The sequence below is a fragment of the Callospermophilus lateralis genome, unplaced genomic scaffold (genome assembly GCF_048772815.1).
Source record: "Callospermophilus lateralis isolate mCalLat2 unplaced genomic scaffold, mCalLat2.hap1 Scaffold_45, whole genome shotgun sequence".
Classification (NCBI taxonomy): domain Eukaryota; kingdom Metazoa; phylum Chordata; class Mammalia; order Rodentia; family Sciuridae; genus Callospermophilus; species Callospermophilus lateralis.
Genome location: NW_027514398.1, coordinates 11,007,062 through 11,014,306, shown reverse-complemented (window position 1 = coordinate 11,014,306; position 7,245 = coordinate 11,007,062). Strand labels below are relative to the sequence as shown.

The 7,245-nt window shown below is 35.3% G+C and overlaps 2 pseudogenes; one reads left to right on the top strand and one right to left on the bottom strand.

The window, feature by feature from the left end:
• Positions 1-306: 306 nt before the first annotated feature.
• On the bottom strand, positions 307-782 carry LOC143387478 (small ribosomal subunit protein uS12 pseudogene; annotated as a pseudogene).
• A 5,573-nt stretch (positions 783-6,355) lies between these two features.
• Positions 6,356-7,039, top strand: LOC143387477 (small ribosomal subunit protein eS7 pseudogene; annotated as a pseudogene).
• Positions 7,040-7,245: the final 206 nt, after the last annotated feature.

The window sequence follows — 7,245 nt, the reverse complement described above, 5'->3', positions numbered from 1 at the left end:
CAAGGGATGGTAAGGGTGAAACTAACACACTGATGATGGGAATGGAGAAGCAAGTAGTAAACAGAAATAAGAAACACAAGGTCAAGTTGGCAGGATTTCATAATTATACAGATTTGAAAGAACAGTAAAAAGAACACAGTGAAGATGAAAGCCAAGTTTCTGACTCCAATTTTGATTTTCCCTTTTCTGTAAGCACTCTCCTGAACCAATACTTCAAGCAAATATACATTTTTACCCTAACTCTTCTCCAATCTTTTTTTTTTTCTGGAATATGAAAATTTCTTACTATGTTTTCATCAGCAAAATTTATACTCTTGGTCTTTCCTTCTTGCCTTTGTATAGGGCCAAAAGGGAGACATGACTACTTTAACAACCTTGAAGCGGACTCCAGGAATGTCACCAACAACATGACCTTTTCGACCAAATCCAGCAACTAGAACTTCATCATTTTCCTCAATAAAGTTCAGCCAACCATCATTGGGTACAAAAGCCGTGATTTTCTTGCCATTCTTGATCAGCTGGACTCTGACACACTTCCTGATGGCAGAATTTGGCTGTTTGACTTCAACCCCTACTTTTTCCAGCACAATTCCCTTTGCATGGGAAACACCTCCAAAAGGGTTGGCCTTCAGGGCTATGCCCAAATGGGCCTTCCTGTATTGTTTATCATGCCACTTTTGGTCCTGTCAGTGACTACAGAGCTTCCTGGCAGTACAAAGACCGCGACACTTGCCCACCTTGTTGACGCCACGGGGCCGAGCGAAAGAAAGAGTTCCCCCCATCTCTTCACAAACTTTCTCAACCAATATTTCTTAAAAATAATGGATCACACCAGAATACACTTCCTCATCTACATTTCACTCCTCATTTTACAACATGGCTTTTGTCTCCAGCACTCCACTGAAAATATTTCTTGTTAAAGTTACAAATAACTAACCTCTAACTGACAAACCAGTGATGAATATTCAGACTCTATCTTATGACACTGTTTAATAGTCTCTCTACTTAGGAGGGAATGAAACTGCTTGTTTTCTTTCTATATTTCTGGACACATCTTCGTCATCTTTGTCCTCCTCCCCCTCTGCCCTGTTAATGTTCATATCCCCCTGAGTTTGGACTTTGACTCTCTTTTCATTCTTCATTCTGCCTATTTGGATTCTATGCCTATACATATACTGGCTGGATATTCAAATGCCTCTCCCCAGCTTAGCTCTATAAGTCTACTCATATGAAATCCCTATCAGGATTAGCCACAAGTACTTAACTTGATAAAAATATAATGTATCTCTTTATTCTAAAGCACTAATCTGATGAAACATTCTACTTCTGAAAATGGCCCCTCCACAGCCTCCATCATGAAGTTAACATTCCTTAGTAAATCATCATGCCCTTCATAATCTGGCCCTACTTAACCTCTGCAGACTCATCCTCCAACATGCTTCATGACCCACTTATCCCTTATGATCTAAGCTTCCTGAACTAATTCCAGTCCCTCAAAAATGTAACATTTATTCATGTACTCATGTAAATTGTTTCTTTGGCCTTAGTCTGGACATTCTTGGCTCCTTTAATCTCTTTTTATTCAAAATACAGTCCCTAAATAGACAGTACAGCAACACTGCAAGCTTATTAGAAATGCAGAACCTGGGCCCCACTCCAGATATATCAAATCAAAATCTGCATTTTAGCAATATCTCCAGGTGTCTTGTGTACATATTAAAGCCTGAAAAGCATCACTTTAATCTATCATGATCACTACTGCAATACACAACAGGTATCACAGTAAAAGGCAAATCCAGCACGCACAACTTTGAGAGCTTTGATCTAAATCATTCCCTTACATAGGCTCTTTGAATCAGTAGTAATGAAAATGTTATTAACTTTCTTGTTTTCACAGTCACTCCTCTCTCTATGGATTTAACTCTTTATACAATTTTGCAAACATGACATTGGCTTACAATTCTCAGTCCCTGCTGAGGTTGTCTTTCATCTGTTATCAAGGAACTTGTCCACACTGAGCTGTCTCACCCCCAGGGAACATAATCACTAGACTTGTTAGAAACAAAATTATTCTTCTTACTTTATTCATCTGGTGAAATCCTAGTCATCCTTCACGATTTCTCTAAGCATTACTGCAACAAAACATAACCTGATCCACTCCAAACTGAACTGGGCCATCTTGTTCTGTAATCTCAAAGCATTCTAATGTATGTATGAGGTGCTGTATAATCGCTAGTTTACCAATCATTCTCTTCCAATGAGGCTGTGAATCCTCTAGAGTAAGGTAGTGTCTTATTTATCCTCATAGTTGCAGACGTCAATATACTTACTAGACAACTAAGAAGTCTGGAGCTCAAGAGGGAAATCAAAGTCAGAGACATAACTCAGGACATCTACATTTAGCTTTAAAAAAATTACAAGAGATGGGATTACTTCAGCAAGGAAGGGTATACTGAGTAAAAATTACATAAGGATTAAACTCTGAACAAACAGCAACACAAAAAGAATGAATATTAAGGTGGTGAGGGCCTAAAGTAAGAAGTTAAGGAACAAAAGAATTTCAAGAAGGAACAGGCAGACAATAACATCAAACTTACAAAAAAATTAAGTCATAACCAGATACACCTAACAATTTTTTAACCAATTAGAAAATCAATCTTTGAGGTAATTATTTCACTTATTTCAGGTTAACAGTAAGCTGAAGAGAGAATAAAAGGTACAGATGTGGAGCCAGGTATAGATAAAGAGCCATCTGAAGAAACTGGACCATGAGAGAAAAAAGGAAGACTCTTTCCCATTAATTTATTTGACAAATACGTATTGAACACTACAAATGCAATGATACACAGGTGGACCACAATCCTTATATGGTGCTTTTTTTAGCAGCAATAAATTCAGGAAGAAACAATAAAAAGAAACATCCAAAAAAGCCAGGCGGAGGAAAATCTAAAATGCATCTCTCACCTAGTCCTAAAGGCAACCAAACGAAAGAAAAAAAGGAAAGAAAAAGAAGGACGGTCAGTCAATAATTTGGTGCTAGACAGCATTAATATTAGTAATGAAGGTGTTGAATTTTTTATACTGCATGTTCAGAGTATGTACTGTGTTAGAAGGCAAGGGTATCATTCCAAAGTGACTAATTTCTTAGACAATCAAAGACTATCCTTCTTTAGTTAAGCTCTGCAGAATCTACCAAACTTGGAAGCCCATAGTAAATATCCTTAATTGTTGGTTGATATCAATTATAACTAAATGGACCATGGATATGACAATATTAGTTTTCCTATAAATTCAGTTGCTTAAGTTCAAATAAAACCCCATGGATTTATTATTGCCTTCACTACTCATTTAACATCTTTTATTCATACTTATCATTCTAAAAACTAGAGAAATAAGGGATTTCCTTTTTTTCCTATTCTCTTCATCACATTTCAATTTCTGTAAGCTAACCTATGCTTTAAAAATTATAGTAACAGAAAATTGAGGTCCTTGGATTTAGAAAAATAAATTAATCTATTTATCAAGCCATCTTAATATAAATGAAGGGAAAGAAACCAGACTATTCATGCTTATCTAACATATTCTTCCTCATGAAACCAGAATTTGTAACAGGCACCAAGTGAGTAACTAATAACCACTATCATTAAATTATTTTCCATGTATGAGTCAAAAAGAACATGAATTTGTTTCCTTCTACATGAGCAAATTTCAATTAACTCAACTTTTCTGAATCAAGGTGTATTATTTTAAATAGACACAATTACTTTATACATTTGATTCACTAATTCCTTCAAGAAGTGATCAGAGCAAATGAATTCTGACCTACTTCTGATTCTGGTTCATTGTATAACCAAAAGAAACAACTTCTTTTTCTCAGTCTTTAAACAGCTGTGCACAAACAATTACTTTTATTTAAGAGGTGGAGAAAGCTCTGCTTTATCAGTCACCACCAACCATCAACACCTCAACTGGATAACCTACCATTTCTGACATCATAAATCTCAAGGGGTGTAAACAACAGCAGTTTTTGTTAGGATAGGGGGAAGTGGAAGGAACTTTGGTAGAATGGGTTCAAAGAAAATCATACTGCCCAAGAATTGGTAACTCATCTTTTAATAAATGTTTTAGAGTATCTGAATATGTGATTCAATATAAAGAATAGAATTAAGTCCTGAAAAATCTAGATTAGATACTCTAACTCTGCTACTTAGTTATACGACCTTCCACAAGCCATTGACTCTTGGTTTCCTCATTTATAAAATGGGGTAATATTTATCTTGTACTGCAAATCACACATATTATCACTAAAACTTCAAAGCACTTAGCCCAAAGCATGTTATAAAAGATGGATGCTAATAGTGATGGTTTTAACAAATGATAATCCTAGTAATATTATTGATATATACAATGACTGTGACATAACTTGCCTGTTTCAAATTTGACCAAAGAAATATAACATTGTAAAAGTAAAATTATGGCACATGTGTAATGAGATTGACTTGATTATGAACCATTAGGAAAACAATTTAAAACATTCACAATCAAAATACAAAAGTGACTGAGAAAAGCACTTCTTCAGCAATCAAGGACAGGATTTATCTACAAATTTCCTTCAAGCAATAATCAACACATGTGGATTCTTAGTCACCATCAAGCTAGCCAAGCAAGAGTATATCTGTCCTAAAATTAAAGCTCACTTTGGTACTTTCTATTGCTGCATTGCTGTTTCCAGCTCTCTGGGCTCTAAACATGGATTTCTTAAAGTCTGGTACAAAAGATTATCTGCAAAGCAACCACTCTAAATTACTGCAAACATTTCCCCCACTAAGGGTGAGAGAGGGCAGTGGAGTATTCTCTAAAAGTTGGTAAGCATAAAGAACCCTGAACTTAAAAGTCAGGGTTTTGGTTCTAGTTCCATTCATTAGTGACTTCAGGCAAAATATATTATCTCAGAGTCTGAGTTAAAGCAAATAACAACATAGAACCTATTTCAAATAGGTTCAGATAGAATCAAACAAGAACAAACATGAAATCACTTACAAAACTATAAAGCATTAATAAATGAAAGCTATTTTTCCAGAAACGTTGGTATTTGAATACTGAGAAAATAAAACAAGATATAATTTGGAAATTTCAAGTTATTCCCCTAACACAACCATTCTGCTTTATCTCATTTGGGAAAAAAAAGTTTTGAGGTGCTCTCATTTGGGAATATACTACTAAATTACATACTATTTCATTCTATAATATTCTGAAAAGATTCCCTAAAAACTTCTGTATAAACAATACCACTAAATTATGAAACAGAAAATGTCAGTATTCTTCCCTGAAAACCAACTAAACTGATGATGTTCTAGATTTAAATCAAATAAATATTATAAAAATATAAATAATATTAATAAGAAATTATTTGCATCCTGAACACAATAGTGTGGCCAACTGTAAAAATGTAGTTTCTTACTAAATATATTGGAGTGGCTTTAGTTGTCAATTCACTACACTCCAACTTGTCATATTCAATAAATGGTTTAGAGATAGCCAGCCACTGCTTAGTAAAAAACAATAAGCAGTATTAACAATTAATTATATTTAATAGGATTCTGTCATATTTCCATTCTCTAACCAGATTAAATATGGTTTTGTTACTTTTCTAGTGAAGAACAATAGTCTTTCCATCTATTTCTTCCAAAACTATGACAAACCAAGGTAGAGATCAGAATTAGCATGAACTTGTTTTCACGACATTTGCACTCAATATTTAACAGCGACAGAAATGTCTTAATGACAAGTATTATGATTTTTAAGTATTTAAAATGGGTAACTGGGTAAATAAGTCCGGACCTCCAAGTTACCTGAGAGAGACTTTTCCCTTAATATAACTTTAAAATTTTTTTCAATTAGCATATCAAAGCTACCCATCTCCAAAGCCAAGACTTCTGCTTATACAATTTAACAGTAAGTCCTGTTTTACCTACACCCACTTGTAAATTGCCATATGGGAGCAGCAAACCCATCTTGGTGACCAGGTGTCCCTGCTACTTGGGTTTCCCCTCTCAGTTAACGCCATGATTATACTACTCTTCCTCACTAAACCACATCCTCAATTCCCTGCTATTTCTAGTATGAGTAAAGAGCCCAACTGCTGATGAAAAATGAAGGAACAAAGAGTATAATATAGAAAGAAGAAAAACTAAAAGTAAAATCTCTCCTCTTACACATTCATTTGGACAAAGCACAGAACAATGTGGAACCCAAGGATAAAACTTTTTCTGGTGCCTGTAAGAAGCTTACAAGCAAGGATATTAATTCTGAATTCCCAGAATTTCAGATGTAAACAAAAATGCCTAAAAGTATCATGTGCCATTACTCGTATAGATTACTACACATTTATTCACACCTTTTCAAAAGCTCTATCACTGAAGTCAATGCCTTCAAGAAATCTAGTGAGCTGCCACCAACTTTTTGTCCTGCAAAACATAAAGTTATGAAAATTATGAAACCCACAGCTCAGAAGCCCAATGGGCAACAAGAACTCTTAAAGCTGGAGATAAACTTGGACCTCAAAGCCCAGCTGTGGGAGTTCAACAGCACAACAGTCAAGGGAACTGAATTTGGTGGTGGTCAAAAAGCTATCATAATATTTGTTCCAGTTCCTCAACTGAAATCTTCTCATAATATCAAAGTTCGGCTTGGCATGAATTGGAAAAAAAGTTCAGTGGGAAGCACATGGTCTCTACTGCTCAGATAATTCTGCCTAAGCCAACTCAAAAAAAAAAAAGCCATCTGAAAAACAGGCAAAAGCATCCCAAAAGCTGCACTCTGACCAGCTGTGTACAATGCGATCCTTGAGAACTTCGGTCTTCTCAAATCAAACTGTGGGCAAGAGGATCCCATGAAGCTGGATGGCAGCCAGCTCATAAAGGTTCATTTGGACAAAGCACAGAATAATGTGGAACCCAAGGATAAAACTTTTTCTGGTGCCTGTAAGAAGCTTACAAACAAGGATATTAATTCTGAATTCCCAGAGTTTCAGATGTAAACAAAAATGCCTAAAAGTATCATTCACAGTTAAAAAAAAAAAATCATACATGCCTTCTTTCTTTCATCCAGGATATAAGGAATGAAGCACACAATCTACTCTAAAATGAAATGAGTCTGTTTGAATCTCAGTTATAAAGTGTATTAGCTATATGACTCTGTTTTTTCCTCCTGTAAAACAGGTAACTACCTCATAAAGTAGCTCAG